The 24,182-nt window shown below is 38.0% G+C and overlaps 1 protein-coding gene across 5 annotated transcripts in view; it reads left to right on the forward strand.

The window, feature by feature from the left end:
* AKT3 (AKT serine/threonine kinase 3) overlaps positions 1-24,182 on the forward strand; it is a 281,315-nt gene that overhangs the window by 39,985 nt on the left and 217,148 nt on the right. Inside the window, exon 3 of one of the 5 annotated variants that reach the window (XM_024975971.2) lies at positions 19,574-19,635. The exons of the other annotated variants lie outside the window; for them this stretch is intronic. The gene's annotated coding sequence lies outside the window, so the exon portion shown is untranslated. The remainder of the gene's footprint in view (positions 1-19,573; positions 19,636-24,182) is intronic. 5 annotated transcript variants of the gene reach the window in all.

Raw genomic sequence — 24,182 nt, forward strand, 5'->3', positions numbered from 1 at the left:
GAGTGCTGAAGAATTGATGCTTTTGAACTGTGGTGTTGGAGGAGACTCTTGAGAGTCCCTTGGACTGCATGGAGATCCAACCAGTCCATTCTGAAGGAGATCAGCCCTGGGATTTCTTTGGAAGGAATGATGCTAAAGCTGAAAACTCCAGTACTTTGGCCACTTCATGCGAAGAGTTGACTCATTGGAAAAGACTCTGATGCTGGGAGGGATTGGGGGCAGGAGGAGAAGGGGACGCCAGAGGATGAGATGGCTGGATGGCATCACTGACTCGATGGACGTGAGTTTGAGTGAACTCCGGGAGTTGGTGATGGACAGGGAGGCCTGGCATGCTGCAGTCACGGGGTCGCAAAGAGTTGGTCACGACTGAGTGACTGAATTGAACTGAAGTAATCTGCAGATGATTTTAAGTAAACAGGAAGGTGTGTATAGGTTGTATGCAAGTACTTTGTCATTTTATATAAGGGGTTGAACATCCACAAACTTTGGTATCCACAAGGGTCCTAGAACCCTGTGGATACCAAGGGAGGACTATACTCTTTAAAACAGTAACTCTCTGTTTCCCCCTGAATGAGAATTAGAGCAGGAATCAGAAATAGCTGACTTTTTGAAATCAGAAAGCAGATGGACAGGCAGTAAGTGGTTAGCAGAAAGGAAAGCTTACAGTACCTGCAGGTGCACAATGCCTGTAAGAGGTGTGATGCAGTTGCCCCTTTAACAGCACAGGGGACCCCCAGGCAGTCCCAGCTTCACATGTAAGTTTACAATCTTGACTTCCATATGTGGTGTTCTATATCCACCCAGTCAACCAACTATGGATCATGTAGTACATATTTTGTGAAAAAATCTGTGTATAAGTGGATCTATGCAGTTCAGCTCATGTGATTCAAGGGTCGTCTGTACTGTATCTCTCTGCTCCCAAAAGGCTCAGCCTTGGGAAGCTCCAGACATTAACAAAATCGAGATCAGAAGTGGAGCAGAAAACAGGGAGACTGGTTAGAAAATATGTGCGCTTATAGGTGGAATCCTTAGGTTCTCTCCCTTTGTATCCTGTTGGTAAGTGACTCCCTTCACCACCAACCTGGTCTCAGTAGACCAAGATATATTGTTTATAATATTGAAGAAGTACCTGCGTTTTAAAACCAGGAGCAGTGGATGGCTGATTATTTAAAACAGGAAAGTTAAGGGAAATCGGTATCCAAACTCTGAAACTCTTAACTTGGCTTCCCTTCGTCTATCTAGCTCATATTCTGCAGCTGTCTTCAGGTACTGGTAGGCTCACCCACAATAAATTCCATCTGTTGACCAGCCCTGTTCCCTCACATAGATCTTTCAATTTTGTTTTTTCAGAACCTTATTCTTAACTATGAACTAATAATCCAAGACCATCAGACATTTGGGGAAAACCTCCATTAAAAAAAAAAAAAAAAGGTCAAAATAAGCAAACAGAAATAAAGAAGTGGAGGAGGGAAATGATACTTGAAGTATTGGGAGAAAACAGACACCATAGGGATCAAAAGAAGACCTTAAAAAAATCCTCTAATAGTATTATCAGAGAAGATACCCATCTCTCTAACCACTAAAATGATAGAGAAAGTAAAGAAAAACCCATGAGAATAAAGAGAGGGTAATGAGGGTGAAGAGAACTGGATGAAACATGACAGCAGACAGAAGATATCAAGAAGTTGAGAACCTGATGTAGATTTAGCAGAATTGGGAAAGCAGAAACTTAGTCCTGTGGTAGGATAGTTGTGCGATTAGAAATCGGTCTTCTTCAGTTACGTCCTTTGCTTTATTTGCACTACTGGTTCTTATTTTTTGAGTAGGATACTCTTGATTGAAGCTGTTCATGGGTTAACCACCAGGGGAAAAATCAGAATTTTCAAAATATAGTTTTTGTTTTCATGTGGTTCTCATAAGTGGTTATGCATTGCACCCTTCTCCCTGTTGTTTGTGAATCATAATTTTATAGGAATGGATAGCTGATGCTTTTTTGGGTGCCAGTGACATGGGATTGAAAAGGATGCTCAAAAGAAAATACAAACAATATTCAGCTAAGAATGTGTTCTAAAGTTTGCTCATAAAGTAGTTATTTAAATCTTGGTACTTTCTTTTAAAATGGTCATTAGGTTCTCAGACTAAACTTTAAAAAACTTATCAACAATTAAATGGGCATTGGTGAGTGCTCCAGGAGACTGAACTGCTTTGTGTAATATTTTCCTATGAAAAATTATTTTTTTGTGGCTAAAGTGGCTATATGGATTTGGAATCATGAAGACTTGAATTCAAATACTGCCTCTACCATTTTTATGCTTTGTAACCTCGAATAAGTTATTGTTTCCTAATCTAAGTAGAATCTAAATCAGTAAAATGAGATTAATAATATACTGCTCAGAGGGTAGTTGTAATGATTCAGTGAAATTAGAATAGATAACTCACTCAACCTGGCTCCTGGACCCTATAGGGTCAGTGAGTATTAGTGGTTTCCTTCACTTTTCCCCTTCTGTGCTATGTAGTAAGATGAAACATTAAGGAGGGACTTAAGGGAAGTGTGTGTCGAGTGAAGGTATGTTAACATTTTTTAAAAAGAATTCCTGTATTTTTAAAATTTTGCCTTATTTGCTACACGTTTTCCTTGTCACTTGATACACTTGCTATTTTAATACTGCAGGAAGAGTTTAGGAGTGGGACTCAGGAAATCCAAGGTCTAGTCCGCTTCCTTACTGACTAGGTGAATGATGGCTGTGAATGTTACTTCGCCGCTTTGGGTCTCATGTCTGGTTTGAAAAGTGAAAGTGTTTTATTATAAGACATCCAGAAATCTGTTGCTGCTCTAACATTATATGATCTTGTGATCTCTGGGGCTGAAGTTATCTTTTTTTGCCACCTGTGTTTTATGGGGTGTTAAGGCTTGGAAAACATGTGTTGTTGTAAACTCAATATAATGTGTTTGGAAGACTTGAGATTATTTGAAAGTAACCAGACTTCTAGCTGATGTTTGGCTTTTTCTTTGGAAAATAGTTCTGGCTATGAAACCTATTTTTGATTGGAAATGTACCAGGGGTAGCCACTGTTTTTCTTCCTACAGAGATAAGTGATCTCTCTTAGTGCTGTTTACATGAAGCTATCGCCCTTATGTTTTTCAAAGTCATATGGATTTTACCATCGCTCTTGTAAACCCTTTCCTCCTGACAGTTGTGGACATTCTTATTCCTAGCATGATTTGGGAGATGTGTGTGTATGTGTGTGTTTTAAATTGTATTTGTTTGTTATGCTAATTTTAGTTCAGCTCCCACCCCAGGCTAGATCTTGTTTCCATGGTGTTTTTTTCATAGTCTGAATTTATATATACATATACATATATGTATATATAAAATATATTTCTGATTTTATATCTTTTTTCCCCAATTGGATCGAAAGCTCTTGAAGGGTAGTGACCACATTTTTTTGCTGACTTTCATCTCTAATGTCTGGCACATAATTGACATTCAGGATGTATTTTTTGAGAAAATGAATAAATTCATGTTTCTCAACAAATATTAAGTGAGTAGAAATATAGTGGTAAATAACTCAAAATAACTAGAATTAACATTAGCCTTTGCTATTGTTAATAAAAACTCAAAATACTTAACTAGAATTAACTGCAGCCTTTGCTTTTACAAAGCAGTGAATCTAAAAGGAAAGGAAAAAATCAAGGTGATTGTATAAATGACTTTTGTTATTGTTTGTGCAAGAACAGTGAACATTCCCTAGTACAGGAAGCAACTTTTAAAAACTGTTGGCAGAACTAAGAAGTCAGACTGTCCTTGACCCTTAGATCAAATGTTTTAGAGCCCAAGTTTCGTAAATCTTTGTCAGTTTGGAATAAACATTTTGACACAATGAAAGATTTATTCTGTAATTCTGATCCTTATAAACAAAGAACTTAACTAAATTTGCAGAAACAAAAAGCAAAAACTTTCTAATTTGTATTAGTTTCATTTTTAAAAAGTTCATTTCTTTTCAAGTGCATAATACTGTGAAGGGAGTGCAGCTGTATTAGTAGATAAACATGGTGATTCATTTGGCCCTGAGCTACCTAGTGAAGCCTGGAGGGGCTCCTTTTGTTCTTTCCCTCACCCAGTGGCATAATGTTTTTCTTCCTCTTCTCCTTATTGTGGGAAGGGGACTGGAATAAGTGACTATTTAGCTTTACCTGATTTGATTAAGAGGTAAGGGGGAAAGATTTCACTATTTACTTCTTTTTCTTCATCATTAACATGCTGTGCTGTACTCTTCAGTCTCTTAAGTCATATCTGACTCTTTGTGACCCCATGGACTGCAGCATGCCTGGCTTCCCTGTCCTTCACCATCTCCTGGAATTTGCTCAGATTCATGTCCATTGAGTCCATGATGCTATCTAACCATCTCATCCTCTGTTGCCCGCTTCTCCTTTTGGCTTCAATCTTTACCAGCATCTGGGTCTTTTCTAGTGAGTTGGCTCTTGGCATCAAATGGCCGAAGTATTGGAGCTTCAGCTTTAGCATCAGTCCTTACATGAATGAATATTTATGGTTGATTTCCTTTAGGATTGACTGGTTTGATCTCCTTGCTGTCCAAGGGACTCTCAAGAGTCTTCTCCAACACCACAGTTCAAAAGCATCAGTTCTCCGCTCAGCCTTCTTTATGGTCCAACTCTCACATCCATTCTTAACTACTGGAAAAACTGTAGCTTTGACTGTGTGACTTTTGTTGGCAAAATGATCTCTGCTTTTTAATATGCTGTGTAGGTTTGTCATGGCTTTCCTTCCAAGGAGCAGGCATCTTTTAATTTCATGGCTACAGTCATGGTCCACAGTGGATTTGGAGCCCAAGAAAATAAAATCTGTCATTGTTTCCACTTTTCCCCCTTCTATTTGCATAAAGCATATGCTTTTCATCCAGTGCACATACTTTACTGAGTATGTGGAGTAATAGTTTGCTGTTATATATTACTTCAGTTTTTATGAAGCCCTTTTGCTTGATGCTCTGTTTTGAATACTTTATTGTTATGAGTCAAAGGTGTTTTCAGGTGTGTTAATTTTGGAAGCAAAATACGCTTTTATCCAGTGGTATTGGGATAATATACTCATGATTAATTTATGGTAGAGATTTTATGAGCTGTATGAAGAACTTTTATAAGAAACATAGGATGATCCTTCGTATTTTGGAATATATTTTAGAAAAGGACCAATGTATGTGACTTTTATATAAATCCTCTAAGTAGTTGTGTATTTCAGTATACATTGTTTTCTGTGTGTTTCATATCACTTTCAGTTCAGTTCAGTCGCTCAGTCGTGTCCGACTCTTTGTGACCCCATGAATTGCAGCACGCCAGGCCTCCCGGAGTTCACCCAAACTCACGTCCATCGAGTCAGTGATGCCATCTAGCCATCTCATCCTCTGTTGTCCCCCTCTCCTCCTACCCCCAATCCCTCCCAGCATCAGAGTCTTTTCCGATGAGTCAACTCTTTGCATGAGGTGGCCAAAGTACTGGAATTTCAGCTTTAGATTCAGTCCTTCCGAAGAACACCCAGGACTGATCTCCTTTAGAATGGACTGGTTGGATCTCCTTGCAGTCCAAGGGACTCTCAAGAGTCTTCTCCAACACCACAGTTCAAAAGCATCAATTCTTTGGTGCTCAGCTTTCTTCACAGTCCAACGCTCACATCCATACATGACCACTGGAAAAACCATAGCCTTGACTAGAAGGACCTTTGTTGGCAAAGTAATGTCTCTGCTTTTGAATATGCTATCTAGGTTGGTCATAACTTTCCTTCCAAGGAGTAAGCGTCTTTTAATTTCATGGCTGTAGTCATCATCTGCAGTGGTTTTGGAGCCCCCCAAAATAAAGTCTGACAGTGTTTCCACTGTTTCCCCATCTATTTCCCATGAAGTGATGGGACCAGATGCCATGATCTTAGTTTTCTGAATGTTGAGCTTTAAGCCAACTTTTTCACTCTCCTCTTTCACTTTCATCAAGAGGCTTTTTAGTTCCTCTTCACTTAGTGCATGGATTTGTTGCTGAGCTTTTCTTTTTTTTTTCCTGTCCTTTTCATTTGATCTGTATGTTTGTTTTTGTGTCAGTACTGTACTGATTTGATGAGTGTAGCTTTATAGTGTAGTCTGAAGTCAGGGAGCCTGATTCCTCCAGCTCAGTTCTTTCTCAAGATTGTTTTGGCTATTTAGGGTCTTTTGTGTTTCCATACAAAATTTAAGATCATTTGTTCTAATTCTGTGAAAATTGCCATTGGTAATTTGATAGGAATTACATTTAATCTGTAGATTTCCTTGGATAATGTGATATTTTTTAACAATTATTGCTTGTTCCAATCTGGAAGCATGTTATCTTTCCATATGTTTGTGTCATCTTCAGTTTCTTTCACTAGTGTCTATAATGGGGGCATGGGTCTTTTGGCTCCTTAGGAAGATTTATTCCTAGCTATTTTTTTCTTTTGGATGTGATGGTAAATGGGATTGTTTCTTTCATTTCTCATTCTGATATTTCATTGTTAGTGTATAGAAATGCAACAGATTTCTGTATATTAATTTTATATCTTGCAACTTTACCTAATTTATTAATAAGTTGTAGTGGGTTGCTTCTTGAGGATTTTCTATTGATATGCATAGTATTATGTCATCTGTAAACAGTGACAGTCTTACTTCTTTCCAGTTTGATTGATTATATTTTTATATTCATCTGATTGCTGTGGCTAGGAATTCCAGAACTGTGTTGAATAAAAATGGCAAGAACAGTGTGTACATGTCAATCCCCAGTTCCTCTTCCCCATCCTTCCCCTCCCTGGTAAGCATAAGTTCATTCTCTAAATCTGTGAGTTTGTTTCTGTATTATAGATAAAATAATCTTTATCATTTTTTTAAGATACTGCATGTAAGCAATAGCATATGATACTTGTTTTTCTCTGTTTGACTTACTTTAATTAAGATGATAATCTCCAGGTTCATCCATATTGCTACAAATGGCATTATTTCATTCTTTTTAATAGCTGAGTAATATTCCATTACATATATGTACCACATCTTTTTCCATTCGTCCGTTAATGGATATTTAGGTTGCTTCCTTCTTCATTTTTGTTAATGTGGTATATTACATTGACTGATTTGCTGATATTGAAAAGTTCTTGCATCTCTGGGACAAATGCAACTTGATCATGGTGTGTGATGTTTTAAAGGTACAATAAATTCTATGCATATGAAACTTCAAGTTGAGAACTTTCAAAATTGTGAACCTGTGTTCCATCAACATCAAGTGTGAGTGGAATTGCAGCTAGCTCTCCATTTCCTAATGCTGATGACCCTTCACCTCTACCATCTCCCACCTCCTGTACAATCCAGTCAGTAACTCTTCTTGCCTGTTCACTCGATGCCAGCCCCTGTATGCCAGCTGTCGTACTGTGCTACTGTACTTCTCGAGGTATCGTACTGTAAGATTAAAAATGCTTTCTATATTTTTTGGTTTTGTTTTTTATATACTATTTGTTTGAAAAACATTGTAAATCTATTATAGTAGAGTATAGTATAACACATTGTGTTCGTTGGGTACCTAGGCCAACTTTGTTGGACTTAGGAGCAAATTGGACTTCCTTACCTATGTGCTCTCAGAACTGAACTCATTTGTGTGCAGCGGACTTGTTGGATTATGTGTGCTAGTATTTTGTTGAGAATTTTTCATCTGTGTTCATTAGTGATGCTGACCTGTAATTTTCTTTTTTTGTGATATCTTAGTCTGGTTTTAGTATCAGGGTTATGATAGCTTCATGGAATGAGGATAAAAGTTTTCCTTTTTCTGGGAATTTTTGGAATTGTTTCAGAAGGATAAGTGTTAATGCTTCTCTAAACGTTTGGTAGAATTTACTTGTGAAGCCATCTGGTTCTGGACTTTGGTTTGTTAGGTGTTTTTAGATTACTGATTGAATTGCATTACTGGTAATTGATCTGTTCATATTTTCTGTTCCTTCCTGATTCATTCTTGGGAGAGTATACCTTTCTAATAATTAGTCCATTTCTTCTAGATTGTCCATTTTATTGGTGTATAGTTGCTTGCAGTAGTCTCTTAGTGATCCTTTGTGTTTCCGTGCTGTCGTTTGTAGCTTCTTCTTTTTCATTTCTGTTTTGTTTGGTTTGGGCTCACTCAAATTTTTTCTTAATGACTCTGGCTAAAGGTTTATTGATATTGTTTATCCTTTCAGAGAACTGGCTTTTGGTTTTGTTGATTTTTTTTCTGTTGTTTTCGTAGTCTCCATTTCATTCATTTCTGCTCTTTATGATTTTTTTCCTTCCTTTGGGTTTTGTTTTCCTTTCTCTAGTTGCTTCAGGTTAGGTTGTGTATTTGTGACTTCTCTTGTTTCCTGAGGTAAACTTGTATTACTATGAATGTTCTTAGAACTGCTTTTTCTGTGTCCCATTGGTTTTGGGTTGTTGTGTTTGTATCTAGGTGTTTTGATTTCCTCTTTGATTTCTCCAATGACTCATTGGTTGTTTAGTAACATACTATTTAGCCTCCATGCGTTTGTGGGTTGTTTTGCAGTTTTTTTCTTGTTGTTGATTTCTAATCTTATAGTGTTGTGGTCAGGAAAGGTGCTTGATTTGATTACTGTTTCCTTAAAGCCACTACAGCTTGTTCTGTGGCCTAGCATGGGATCCATCCTAGAGAAAGTTGATGTGCAATTTAAAACAATGTGTATTCTGCTGCTTTTGGGTGGAATGGTGTCTCTGTATATCAATTAAGTCCGTTTGGTTTAATGTGTTATCTAAGGTAGGTGATTCCTTACTGTTTTTCTGTCTGGATGATCTGTCTATTGATATAAGTGGGGGTGTTAAAGTCCTTTACTATTATTGTATTATTGTTGATTTCTCCTTTTAATGTCTGCTAATATTTCCCTTATATATTGAGATACTCCTATGTAGGGTGCATGTATATTTATAATTGTTATATGTTCTTGGATTATCCCTTGGTCATCAGAGTGTCCATTTGTCTGTTTATAATATAATCTTTAATAGTCTTTGTCTTTTTAAAATAATAGTGTTTGTTTTAAAGTCTATTTTGTCTCATATGAGTCTGCTGCTCCAGCTTTCTTTTGATTTCTTTTTGCCTGGAATACCTTTCTCCATCCTCTCCCTTTTAGTCTCTGTGTTTCTAGATCTGAAGTGAGTCTTTTGTAGGCAGCATATATATGGGTCTTGTTTTTGTATCCATTCAGCCAATCTCAATCTTTTGGCTAGAGCATTTAGTTCATTTACATTTAAGGTAGTTATCAATGTTGTGTTGGTTTCTGCCATACAACAACGTGAATCATACCTAAGTATACATGTATACCCTTCCTCTTGAAGCCTTCTCCCACTCTACCCCCTTCCCACCTCTCTTTGTTGTCACAGCGCGCAAGGTTGACCTCCATGTATTATATAGTAACTTCCTACTAGCTAGCTATTTTACATACAGTAACTATATTTCAGTGCTACTCTGGGTTCGTCCCATTCTCTCCTTCCCCTGCTGCATCCACAGGTCTGTTCTCTATGTCTGCATCTCTGTTCCTGCCCTGCAGATAGGTTCATCAGAACCGTTTTTCTAGATTTCATATATATGAGTTAACATATGGTATTTGTTCTTCTCTTTCTTACTTGCTTCAGTCTGTATAACAGGCTCTAGGTTCACCTACCTCAGTTCAACTGACTTGTTAATTGTTTTGAATTTGTTTTTATAGGCGCCTCCCCTTTCTTTTTTGTTCTCTTCTCTTGTGATTTGATGACTATCTGTAGTGTTATATTTGGATTCCCTTTTCTTTTTTGTATATATATCTGTGATAGATTTTTGGTTTGCAGTTAGCATGAGGTTTTTGTATAGCAGTCTGTATATATACATGGTTATCTTAAGTTACTCATCTCTCACTTCCAAATGTATTTTAACAACCCTGCATTTGTACTTTCCTCCCCTAACAGTTCTTGTTTTTGACATTATATTTACATCTAATTGTTCTGTGTATCCCTTATTGTGGACAGAGATGATTTTAATACCTTTTCTCTTTTAACTTCCCTACTAGCTTTGTGTGTATCCTTGATTTCCTACCTTCACTGCATGTTTCCCTTTAAAAGTGGAAGTGAAGTCACTCAGTCGTGTCCGACTCTTAGCGACCCCATTGACTGCAGCCTACCAGGCTCCTCCATCCATGGGATTTTCCCGGCAAGAGTACTGGAGAGGGTTGCCATTTCCTTCTCCAGAGGATCTTCCCAACCCAGGGATTGAACCCAGGTCTCCCGCACTGTAGGCAGATGCTTTACTGTCTGAGCCACCAGGGAAGCCTCATGTTTCCCTTTAGTAGTGACGTATTTCATGTCATAATTTTCTCATTTCTAGTTGTGGCCTTTTCTTTTTCACCTAGAGAAGTTCCTTTAACATTTGCTGTAAAGCTGGTTTGGTGGTGCTAAATTCCTACAGCTTACTTGGCTTTAAAGGTTTTGATTTCTTCATTGAATCTGAATGAGAGCCTTGCTGAGTAGAGCACTTGGTTGTAGGTATTCTCCTTGAATCATTCTAAATATATTGTGCCACTTTTTTCTGGCCTGCAGTTTCTGCTGAAAAATCAGTTGATAACCTTTACATACTGGTTTATTTTTTTAGTGTTATATTTTTAAGGTGATTTATATTGATACATGGAGTTGTGATTTTTTTCATTTTCACTGCTGTGTGGTTTTGCATGAATAAACCACACTTTAAAAAACTGTTCTGTTGAAGAGCTTTAAGTGGTTGCCAGTTTTTTCCCTATTACAAGCAATGCTGTAACAAATGTTTTTGTACATGCCCTGTGTATATGTGAAATTTTTATTGCAAGTAGAAAATTGCTAGATCTTAGGGTAGATCCCCTGGAGAAGGAATAGGCTACTCACTCCAGTATTAATGGGCTTCCCTGGTGACTCAGATGGCAAAGAATCCACCTGCAATGTGGGAGACCTGGGTTTGATCCTTGGTTTGGGAAGATCCTCTGGAGGAGGGCATGGCAATTCACTCCAATATTCTTTACTGGAGAATCCCTATGGACAGAGGGATTCTCTGTCCCTGGTGGGCTATAGTCCATGAGGTTGGATAGAGTCACACACGACTGAGTGACTAAGCGCAGCACAGCCCAGGGTATGCTCAGCCTTCACCTTTACTAGATTTTCTATATTTTCTAAAGTGGTTGTTAGCATTTTATTTCCACCAGCAGTTTCCACCAAGACTAGTCATCTTGTCAAACATAATTTTTGTCATTCTGATGTATGAGAAATGGTATTTAGTATTTTAAATTTGATTTTCTCTGGTTATCAGTGGCAGTCCTAGTTTTTTATGTGTTAATTCCTATTTTTTTAAATTGCCTTTTCTACTCTTTGCTCCATCACCTGTGTTCCTTTTAGTTTCTGGCTTGTCCTTCTAGTTGTTGTGTAGTAAAATTTTTTTGTACCAAAAATTTTCATTTTCAATACAGATACATTTGACAATCTTTTTACTTTATAATTTGCTCCTAGTATCATATTTAGGAACTTTTCCTACACCGAGGTTATAATAATAGTCTTTTTATTAATTAACTGTTGCTCTGTAACAAATTGGGGTTTCCTAGGTGGTGCTACTGGTAAAGAATCTGCCTGCCAATGCAGGAGACACAAAAGATGCAGGTTCGATTCCTGGGTTGGGACTATCCCCTGGAGTAGGAAATGACACCCCACTCCAGTATTCTTACCTGGAAAATTCCATGGGCAGAGGAGCCTGGCAGGTTACAGTCCATCAGGCTGCAAAGAGTTGGGCGTCACTGAATCACTGAGCACACATATACATACACATACTATAACAAATTACCAGCAAAACCTATTTGCCTAAAAGAATAAATATTTATTATTCCTTTTCACTTCTGGAAGCAGTGTGTCTGGGTGATTCTGATCTTGGTCTCTTATGAGATTGTAGTCAAGGTGTCGGTCAGGGTTTCAGTCATTTGAAGGCTTAATTACAGCTGGAGGGCTTGCTTTTAAAGATAGCCTACTCAGATGGCCAGTGAGTTGGTGTAGGCTTTTGGTGGGAGGCCTCAGTTCCTCTTGATGTGATCCTTTACCAGGGCCACTTGTGAGTTATAATTTGGAGGCTGAGTTTCCCTGCACAGTGAGCCAGGAGATAACAGTGGAAACTTAAGTCTTTTATGATCTATCCTTTGTAGTCACTATCACTCAGCTTGTCCTTTGTGGGAGGAGACTGTACTGAGATTGGAATACCAAGGTAAGACGATCACCAAAGGCTATCTTGGAGCCTCGCTAGCAGAGTGTCTTGTGTGTGTGCTTAGTCGCTTAGTTGTGTCCAACTCTTCACAACCCCATGGACTGTAACCCACCAGGCTTGTTTCTGCATGGGGATTCTCCAGGGATGAATACTGGGGTGGGTTTCCATGCCCTCCTCCAGGGGATCTTCCCAACCCAGGTCTTTCTCATTGCAGGCGGATTCTTTACCACCTGAGCTAGCAGGGAAGCTCAAGAGTGTTTTACGCTTTAAAATAAAATACCTAATAGTTATTTCACATTTAGGCTTTTTTTTTTAATCTACCTTAAGTATGTTATGGTGTATGTGTGTGTGTTTAGAAGGGGACCTAATCTTATTATTCTTCTAAAAGTATAGTAATTGTCTCATTTGCTGAATAATCCATCATATTGTTCTTTTTCTATGTGGGTTTGCTTCTGGGCTCTGTATTCTCTTTTAGCCTGTTTTTAAAAATTCCTATGCCAATACCACTTTACAGTACCATAGATCAATACCACTTGATCTAAGGCAAGTCTCAAACTCTTTACTCTTCTTCATGATTGGCTTAGTTCTTATCTCCAAAGACTGTTAAGAGAGAAACTGTTGAGTAAATCCTTTTGACTTTTAGAATCAGATTCTATGAACATATCTTTTGGGATTTTACTTATTTTAATGAATATAAACATATAACCCTTTTTTTCATTATAAAAATAATAGTTGCTTAGTGAATATTTGTAAAATACAGGTAAGCTGAAAAGCTTTAAAAAAATAAAGTGTCCATAACCCCATCCTCCAAACATGGCCATTATTGTAGCATTAAGAATTTCTTAAGTATTCATGTCGATGTATGGCAAAAAGCACCACAATAATGAAAGGTAATTAGCCTCCAATTAAAATGAATAAATTAACTAAAAAATTAAATCTGTAACAAAAGACATCACATATTGGCAAAAATAAGGATTAACACTGTTATTGTAGTGTGTGTCCATACAACATTAAGAAAAATATAAGTAGAAAAATGGACAAAGAATATGAACAGGCGTTTGACAGAGGTGGATGTACAGAGAAATCCATACACTCTTTCCTCAAATGTTAACATTTTTCCACATTTGCGTTGTTTTTCTTTTTTCTCTCCTCCTCCGTCTCATTTCCTCTCTGTCCCAGTGCTTTGTCACTCATTCCACATCGATATATTTATTAGAAATACTTAAAATATTTTAAAGATACTTAGGTTCAAATACATGTTTATTTTCTGAACCATTTGAGACATGATGACCCTTTTATTTTCTAAAACTAGAACACGATCTTACATAATTAAAGTGCAGTTATAAAAATCAAGAAACTGAGATTGACACAATGCTATTATCATCCAAATATTGCCAGTAATAATATTCATAGCCCTCCGTCTCCAAAAAATTCTTGGATCATTATGTAAGAGTCATGTGACTTCATGATGTCTAGTCATGCAGTGGAAGCACATGGTACTGATTTGTCCCGGTCCTGGTGATGTTAACTTTGATCACTGCTTACAATGGTGTCTACCAAAACTGTTCTCCATTGTAAGGTTATTATTTTTCCCTCTGTAATTAAAAAGAATCTTGTGGTGTGACACTTTCTGACAATATAAATATCTAGGTATTCCTCAAACTTTGGCCCACCCGTTTCAGCATTCAATTATGGCTCTTGTTTGGGTCAGCTATTTGTGATACATGGTAATTTTCTAATTTACTGTTCCTTTTTCATTTTAATTGATTTTATTACAGAAAATTTTTCTCTTATGGGTGCTGTTTTACTCAATGGATTATAGTCTTTTTCTATCATTATTAATTCTGAATTCTCAAACTATCCTGGATTTGGCCCATGTAAGCCCCCGAAAAGCTAGGTCTATATTATTTTGACATGTTTCCATCAATTTGTGAAGACTTTCTGACACAATATAATATTCCAGGCTTATCATATAGTTTCCCAGGTCTGGAATCAACCATTTTCCCAAGGAGTTCTGATTCCTTTTCATGGGAAATAGTGTTATCTTTCTTTTATTCTTAATTATCTTTATTCTTCATTACTGTTTGTTTTAATACTATCTTGATTTGTTCTGTTTTTCCGTGACTTATCATACTGCTTTAATTAAGTTTTATAGTTTAGTTCTTTATTTAATTATTAGCTCTCCCTGGTGTATATTTCACCCTAGAGAAGAATCATCTGTTTTTACTTGTCCTCCAGAACCTCATAATTCTTGTTTTTTCTTTTGACCTGTTTGATTATTTATCTCATGCTTCTTCTGGATTCTTCTTCCTTGATTATAATTTTAAAGGGTAGATTTCCCCGGGATCCTTCCCTTCCTCTGAGAAACCAGTCAGTGTCACTGGTCATCTCTGTTGGTAGGAAATCTATACTAGTTCCTTCTCCTTAGGGACAATGTGATAATATGTATCGGAATTACAAATTTACATTCCCATTTCAGGGAGTGTATCCTTCAGGTATATTTTCACATTTTGTGATGATGTATGTACAGGGTTGTTCATACAAATGTTGTATGTAATAGCAAAAGATTTGGAGATTATCCACAATAATCTGAAAGAAAACCTTGTTATTATTTTTCTTCCCTTTTCTGCTCATATATTTGTAAGGTTTGATTTTTTTCGTATATGTCAGCAAAAACAATATGTTGTAATAGAGTGGAACAAAAGCTCAAATGTCCATAAATAGTGGATAGGTTAATAATGATGCAGTAGTACAGTGGAATATTATGCAGTTGAAAAGGAATAGGAAGAATGTATTTACATGGAAAATCATGGAAAAATCATTGCAGTTAAAAAGAAAAAGAGTAAGGTGCAGAACTTATATAGAGGCCTTTCTGTGTAAAGGAGGGAAGTAAATTGTGTAGTTTTATTTGCTCTATTGGTATATGGCACCCCACTCCAGTACTCTTGCCTGGAAAATCCTGTGGACGGAGGAGCCTGGTAGGCTGCAGTTCATGGGGTCGCTAGGAGTCGGACATGACTGAGTGACTTCACTTTCACTTTTCACTTTCATGCATTGGAGAAGGAAATGGCAACCCACTCCAGTGTTCTTGCCTAGAGAATCCCAGGGACGGGGGAGCCTGGTGGGCTGCCGTCTGTGGGGTCGCACAGAGTCGGACATGACTGAAGTGACTTAGCATAGCATAGCATAGCATTGGTATAAAGGAACTCTGAAAGGAAAAATAAGAAACTAACAGTTTTCCCCAAGAAGAAGGATATGACCCAGGCAGGTCCCAGAGGTATGAAGAGACTCTTCACTGTGTATCTTTTTAATCTGTTTGATTTTTGACATGTGAAAATACTACCTGTTGAATTCAACTTGTCTTCTAGTAAAACTTACACCTGGTTTTACAAATTCGGAGTTTTCACTAGTTCTGAACCACTGGCCCAGAGCATAAAATGTATTTCAACACACTGTGAAGCCTTTTTTCTCTGTAGCTTTATACTTTGCCACTTCTGGCTCCATATTTTACACCCTGGCAACACTGAATGTCCTGTAGTTCTCACAAGTAGCACTGTTTCATAACTGTGTATGTTCCACCTATGTCTTCTCATATTTATCGTTGGAGAATCAGTTTGTTTTCTTCTCTGGAAAGCTGTTGTGCACCTCTGCAGGCTGAGTTCGGTAATTGTGTAATACTCTTTGTGTTTGTCTAGTACTACCCTAACCATATTTCCTTTTAACCATTAGCTCCTTATATAGTACCCACACACAGAGATGCAAAGACTTGCTTTGATTTTTTTTTCTCCTAATAACTCTGCGTGTAGGGTAGAGGCCATCTCTCAAATGGCTTGTAGTCTTCAGTGGAGACCTTCATGCAGGAATGTAACTGACATATGACAGAGGGTAATAAATGAGACAATAGGCAAGATTATACTTGCAGAGAAGTTCTTTTACATGGGTCTTAAGATGCACCACAGTCCAGATGGAGACCTTTTAATAGGGCCTGTTCAGGAGCAGCAGATAATCAAGTATAGCTTCAATGTAGAGGAATCATGACTCAAAGTGAATTGGGAAGGAAAGTAAAAAAAAAAAACAAAACAAAAAAACAGGGACAGATTGTGAGAGGCCTAATATTCTAGTCTGAGAAATTTAAATAGTATCTTGTAGGCAGAGTAGGACTATCGAATGTTTCTGAACAAAGAGCCAATCTGATATGTGTTTTAGGATGATTACTTTTATACTTTCTGTAGAGTGGTTTGAAAAAGGAAGCAATGAGAGACAGGGGCATCTGTTAGGATATTTTATACTGTAAACTACAATGTTGAATATGGAATTGAAAAGGAACAGTCCTAGCTGTATTTTCAAATTCGATTGTTCTGTCCATCTAGTCCATTCAACTTAGAATGGTCTTTTATTTCAAAAGTGAGATTCTATTCATCTTTGGAGAGACAGTTTATATGTAACGTCTACTAGTAATCCACATGTATTAATCGTTCCCTGTTCTGACTGCATTTCACTTATTTATGACTTTTTCATACTCTGTCTCCTAGTAGTTGTCTTACTTACCCCTGAAATTGTTTCCTTCTGGAAACCTTTGTGTTACTTTATTTGACTTTATTCATCTAACACTTATCATATTGTATTATTGTTGTTTGTTTCAGTAAACATTTCTTGGGTACCAAACCTGGAGGAATTCATACTTTTGGCAGTCCATATGTTATAATATATGATTAGATGTCTGAGTTTTTTAGGGCAACTTTATTTTGATTTCTTGCACGTAACATATTTGATGATACATATTATGAACTCAGTATTATGGAGATATCAAAGGAACAGTGTTAGTTAAAAGCCCAATTTAAATCCTGGTTCTACCACTGTAGCCTGTGTATTTAGCCTATTTAAGCCATAGTTTTCTCAACTCAGGCTTCCCTGATAGCTCACTTGGTAAAGAATCCACCTGCAATGCAGGAGACCCCAGTTCAATGCCTAGGTTGGGAAGATCTGCTAGAGAAGGGATAGGCTATGCACTCCAGTATTCTTGGACTTCACTTGTGGCTCCGCTGGCAAAGAATCTGCCTGCAATGTGGAAGACCTGGGTCAATCCCTGGGTTGGGAAGATCCCCTGGAGAAGGGAACGGCTACCCACTCCAGTATTCTGGCCTGGATAATTCTGTGGACTGTATAGTCCATGGGGTCGCAAAGTAAAATGGGAAATTGTCTTGGGCTGCCATGAAAAAATATCATAGACTGGGCAGACTGGACAGAAATCTATTTCTTACAGTTCTGGAGGCTATGAAGTATAAGAGCATAGTGGCAGCATTTTTGGTTTATGGTGAGAACTCTTCCTGGCTTGCAGGCAATACCTACTTTCTCCTTGTGTCTCACACGGTGGAAAGAGACAGGACAAACTCTCTGATGTCTCTTATAAGGGAAATAATTCCATCATGAGGTCTCCAGCTTTGTGACCCTGTCTAAACCCAATTTATTCCCAAAGACCCCATCACATCTGGGGTTAGGTTTTCAACATGAATTTGGTAGGGGGGGTACAAATAGTCCCTCATTTCAGTTCAGTTCAATCACTCAGTCATGTCCGACTCTCTGTGACCACATGGACTGCAGCATGCCAGGCCTCCCTGTCCATCACCAGCTCCCGGAATTCACTCAAACTCATGTCCATCAAGTCAGTGATGCCATCCAGCCATCTCATCCTCTGTCGTCCCCTTCTCCTCCTGCCCCCAATCCCTCCCAGCATCAGAGTCTTTTCCAATGAGTCAGCTCTTTGCATGAGGTGGCCAAAGTACTGGAGTTTCAGCTTTAGCATCAGTCCTTCCAAAGAAATCCCAGGGCTGATCTCCTTTAGAATGGACTGGTTGGATCTCCTTGCAGTCCAAGGGACTGCAGTCCAAGAAGACTCTCAAGAGTCTTCTCCAACACCACAGTTCAAAAGCATCAATTCTTTGGTGCTCAGCTTTCTTCACAGTCCAACTCTCACATCCATACATGACCACTGGAAAAACCATAGCCTTGACTAAACGGACCTTTGTTGGCAAAGTAATGTCTCTGCTTTTGAAATGCTATCTAGGTTGGTCATAACTTTCCTTCCAAGGAGTAAGTGTCTTTTAATTTCATGGCTACAGTCACCGTCTGCAGTGATTTTGGAGCCCCCCAAAATAAAGTCTGACAGTGTTTCCACTGTTTTCCCATCTATTTCCCATGAAGTGATGGGACCAGATGCCATGATCTTAGTTTTCTGAATGTTGAGCTTTAAGCCAACTTTTTCACTGTCCTCTTTCACTTTCATCAAGAGGCTCTTTAGTTCTTCTTCACTTTCTGCCATAAGGATGGTGTCATCTGCATATCTGAGGTTATTGATATTTCTCCTGGCATCTTGATTCCAGCTTGTGTTTCTTCCAGCCCAGCATTTCTCATGATGTACTCTGCATATAAGTTAAATAAGCAGGGTGACAATGTACACCCTTGGCGTACTCCTTTTCCTATTTGGAACCAGTCTGTTGTTCCATGTCCAGTTCTAACTGTTGCTTCCTGACCTGCATGTAGTCCCTAGTACTATCTTATACAGTGGTTTTGAAAATTAAATAATTAATGGAAAGCATTTAGCACTGTGTTTCTAGCATAAAAAGTGATGTGTTTGTTTATTCTATTGTTATCAGTATCATTTTGACTTGGCCTAATTTTACATATTATGTAATGGTGGAAAACTAGAAATGAATTGGCGATTTTGCTCTTAATTGATAGAGAATATGTGATAGTATTAATCACAAAGAGAAATGTAGGAAGAAGGGTAGGATTGCAGGCTTGCTGATGAGAGGTGCTTTATTCACTCTGTCAGGAGGCAAGGAGAAGATGGAGGCAAATGTCAGGTTTATAGATGTAGCATAAAATGCCAAGAGTAGAAGAAAAGAGAACCTTTAATATTCTTTATATGTGTATGACCTTTAAATACAGTTCTTAATTGTTTTTACTCAAATCTTTTATGTTTCTTTTCTCTGATTTCATTGATAAGGATGAATTTTTGTGTGAGCCCAGGAAGCAGAAGTATCATTTTTATCTTTATCCACAAATAACACTAAATTTGTTTTGCTGGATTTTCAAAAGTTCTGTTTCAGACATTTTGAATCTTTGACATATTTTGACAGTTTAGAATTGGGCTATAATCTATTCCTATCCTCTAGCTTGTGGGATTTACTTTCTGCTCTCTAAGTTAATGAATCAAGGGCTTATTAGCCTTTCTAGAACTATTAAGAATCTCTCAGTCTTTCACTTTTGGCAATAATTGTCTCCACATTTACTTTATAGAGTCCCCTTTGGTGGAGCCCACAGGCGGAGAGGAAGCACAGGATTCATAAGATGGCGGGCGGGTGAGTGACTGAGAATTTGGGCTGAAATTGGAGAAAAAAAAAAAGTGGCAGTGGTTACACCTTAATAAGAGGAATGAATTTGAAGTCTAAGTTGGGACATTACGTTGTCTTGGTCAGGTCTGTAAAGAATGGAATGGTTTTAAGGTTTATTTTTTCAATACAAAGTTTATTAATACTTTATATAGCATAGCTATCATGCTATATTGTATGATTTTATCAAAATTCACTCTGTGACTCAACATATAATCAACAGTTTGAGGGAACATAGAAATATTTATCTGCGAGTACATCATCTTTTGTGGTAGTAGTGTTTAAAAATACATCATTAAATTGTGGTTTGGGGCTTATCTTTTTTGTTTTAAAAACAGAAATTTCACCTCTTAATAATATAACCTTGAGTTGGCATACTGGTTTACTGATGAATTTATGAATTTTCTGTGAGTGTATGTAGTGCTGTGTAGTTAGATGAGGCTGACAGTACAGTTACAAAGGAGAAGTTGTTTGTTTCCGGGACCCTTTCACTGCTGTTTCCTTATTCCTTCAGCCTCCTCGTTTGGTTGAAGGGGTTATCCTGCACAGGGCCTTGACAGCTTGTCTTTGTTTCTTTTGTTTTTGTTTTCTTTCGTTTTATTTTTTGACAGGTTATCTTTGAAAGATTGAATAGCAGATTATTTTATGTTTAAATGAGGGCTTTTGAAAATCCAAACAGAATTTCCTTATGATGAAACTAGAAACATTGACATCTATTGGGAGAAAGATTTTTAGTAAATAGAGTTTTTTTTTTTTTTAGTAAATAGAGTTTTTTGACTCTGCTTCTTGAGTCACAACCTGTTGCCAGGTAGGAATGGACACTGTTACAGATCTCAAACATGCTAGAGTCTGAGTATCTGTGCTAGGTCTTTTATATATTCATTTGATCCTCACAGGGAGCTTGTGAGATAGGCATTCTTACTCACATTTTATAGTAGAGGTACTGCAAGAGGAACGGAGACGTGAAGTCACCTTCCTAAAGAGGTCCCAGTGGAGGCACATCTTAAAACTCTCAGACTCCAAACCTTTTACATTTACCAGTACACCAGTATTTGACGATCATTTTATCTTCTTGCTTAATCTGTAGTTCTTTTGGTGAATATAAGATATCTTGCCCTCAAGAATTCCTTTACATGCTTCTACAGAAATGGCTCCCCATCTCCTCTGTATGTCACCACACTAGACCATGCTGCTTGTAGTGGGTGAGTCTTGAACTTTTTGTGTGTTTCTTGCTAGGAGTATAAAATTGCCTTATTAGTAGAGATGGCTAGCAACTACAACGTTGAGCGGTAAACATACCCAGTTAGGTTTGTTTGTTTTCTAGCAGATTGACTAGCCCTGAAGTTTGTATAGGTGTGTATATATGAGAACGTATATATGTGTGACGTATATGTGTAAACTGTAATGTTTGGGAATTATCACAGCAAGAATGAATAAATTTCTTGTTATTGATGGTTTTGAACAGGTATATTCAGGATTACAAAACATTTTGAAAATGTTCATTCAACAAAGCATTATAAAGTGCCAGATTCTATACTGAACACAACACGAAAAACACATGGTTTCAACCCTCAATGCAATGAAAGTTTAAAAGGGAGACAAACGTGTGAGGTAACTATTAAGATACTCTGTAGTCATTATAGTGATGGAGACGTGTAGGACAAGGAGTGGGCATACCATGAAAGGTCAGGTTAACTGTGCTTGGGTGACCTAAGAAGGGGCTGCAGTTTAGACCGAAGGCTGAATGTATTCTTGACTACAAGTCAGTTCATGGTGTACTTGTACATCCTGCACACACAGCATTTGCACAGACAGCGTTTTCCTTCCTTGTGCATGTACACGTAGTGTTAGGCGTGGACACTTGGTGTTTTCCCTTTACCTCAAATCACACATCCCCGCATGTGTCTTTCAGAAGGCTTCTCCTGTAATTGGTTCTTTGTTTCCCTTTATTTTTCTGTTCTACAGCTCTAAAATTTCTCTGGTTTTTGGAAGGAGGCAGACTAATTTCTGGATAGTAAAGGAAAGTTAAATTCATGATGATCACTCTATTTCTGCATTCTCTACAGCACTTAGTAGTGAGTGAAGCATCACAGTGATGGTGGGAAATGGTAAAGAGATCAGGGTATTGGAACTAGGCACGTGATTGCTTTATAATTTTTACTGTCACACAAACGGTTTTCTTCTGCCTAAAATAAAGACTAAAAGTGTGACTAGCTATGTTCTTGAGCTGAGAGTGAAATAGAGGACAGTCGCCTAGAGGAAAACACTGCATTCAGTGGTATATTAATTACTTCCTGCCCCATTTTGATTGTAAGGCTTTTTGATGAATTATGCTTATGAAGCATTCCCTTATGATTAAGGATTAGGATACATGCCTATCTCTGTCTCTAACGTATGCTGGTTTTTATAGGCTAACACACTGGCATATATTTAGGCAGTTCAGTTTAGTTGAGAAGCCACTTTCCATGGTATTATGGAAAGAGCCCTACACCTAAAGTTAGGAAAACTGAATTCTGATTCCACCCCTGCCTCTTAAGTAATTTTTTTTCTCCTTTGATCTCATCAGGTAACCTCTCTTAGGTCTCAGTTTCTTGCTTTTTAAATACTGGGATAGGATAATGCTCCTTAAAGTGTTGCTCAGCTCACACTTTAATTATTTTATTGTTGACAAAAGGCTATTTATTCACCGACTAAATCTTTATTGCATGCTTCCATATTTCAGGTTCTGTGTTAGGTGCAGTCAGAGACACATGGAGGATAGATGTATGGTCAATGAGAGGGAATCGAGAGTTGAGAAGTAAACTTATACAACTCTGGTAAATTTTTGACAAAGGTAGCAAGACCATTCTCTGTGGGAGGATAGTCTTCAGCAAATGATGCTGGGAGAACTGGACTTCCACATGCAGAAGAATCAATTTAGATCCCCACTTCATACTGTATACAAAAAATAACTCAAAATTGATTAAAGACATAAACATGAAAGCTACAACTGTACATCTCTTGGGCTTCCCTCATAGCTCTGTTGGTAAAGAATCTGCCTGCAGTGCATGAGACCTGGGTTCAATTCCTGGGTTGGGAAAATCCCCTGAAGAAGGAAATGGCAGCCCATTCCAGTATTTCTCCCTGGAGAATTCCATGGACAGAGGAGCCTGGCAGGCTACAGTCCAGGAAGTCAAAAGAGTTAGACACAACTTAGTGACTAAACCATACATCTCTTAGAAGGAAATGAGTACATCTTTGTGATCTTGAGCTGGGCAATAGTTTTTTAGATTTGGTATCAAATGCATGAGCAACCAATGAAAAACCGAAAAATTAGAACTCATCAAAATTAAAAACGTGTCAAATGACAGTCTTAAGAAAGTGAAAAGATGATCTACAGGATGAGGGAAAATATTTGAAAATCATATACCTGATAAAGTACCCAGAGTATATCAAGAATTTTTATAAATCATCTATAGCCCAAATTAAAAGTGGCCAAAAGATCTAAATTGACTTTTTTTTTTTTTCAAAGAATATACACAAATGGCCGGTAATACATGACAAAATGCTCAACATCAGTAGCCAGCAGAGAAATGCAAAATCGTGGGAGATACCACTTCACACCCATTCAGTTCAGTTCAGTCCAGTCGCTCCGTCATGTCCGACTCCTTGGAACCCCATGAATCACAGCACGCCAGGTCTCCCTGTCCATCACCAACTCCCGGAGTTCACCCAGACTCATGTCCATCAAGTCAGTGATGCCATCCAGCCATCTCATCCTCTGTCATCCCCTTCTCCTCTTGCCCCCAATCCCTCCCAGCATCAGAGTCTTTTCCAATGAGTCAACTCTTTGCATGAGATGGCCAAAGTATTGGAGTTTCAGCTATAGCATCATTCCTTCCAAAGAACACCCAGGACTGATCTCCTTTAGAATGGACTGGTTGGATCTCCTTGCAGTCCAAGGGACTTTCAAGAGTCTTCTCCAACACCACAGTTCAAAAGCATCAATTCTTCGGCGCTCAGCTTTCTTCACAGTCCAACGCTCACACCCATACATGACCACTGGAAAAACCATAGCCTTGATTAAATGGACCTTTGTTAACAAAGTAATGTCTCTGCTTTTGAAATGCTATCTAGGTTGGTCATAACTTTCCTTCCAAGGAGTAAGTGTCTTTTAATTTCATGGCTACAGTCACCATCTGCAGTGATTTTGGAGCCCAGAAAAATAAAGTCTGACACTGTTTCCACTGTTTCCCCATCTATTTCCCATGAAGTGATGGGACCAGATGCCATGATCTTTGTTTTTTTGAATGTTGAGCTTTAAGCCAACTTTTTCACTCTCATCAAGAGGCTTTTAGTTCCTCTTCACTTTCTCCATAAGGGTGGTGTCATCTGCATATCTGAGGTTATTGATATTTCTTCGGCAATCTTGATTCCATCTTGTGCTTCCTCCTGCCCAGGGTTTCTCATGATGTACTCTGCATATAAGTTAAATAAGCAGGGTGACAATATACAGCCTTGACGTACTCCTTTTCCTG

The sequence above is a fragment of the Bos taurus genome, chromosome 16, assembly GCF_002263795.3.
Source record: "Bos taurus isolate L1 Dominette 01449 registration number 42190680 breed Hereford chromosome 16, ARS-UCD2.0, whole genome shotgun sequence".
NCBI classification, from domain to species: Eukaryota; Metazoa; Chordata; class Mammalia; order Artiodactyla; family Bovidae; genus Bos; species Bos taurus.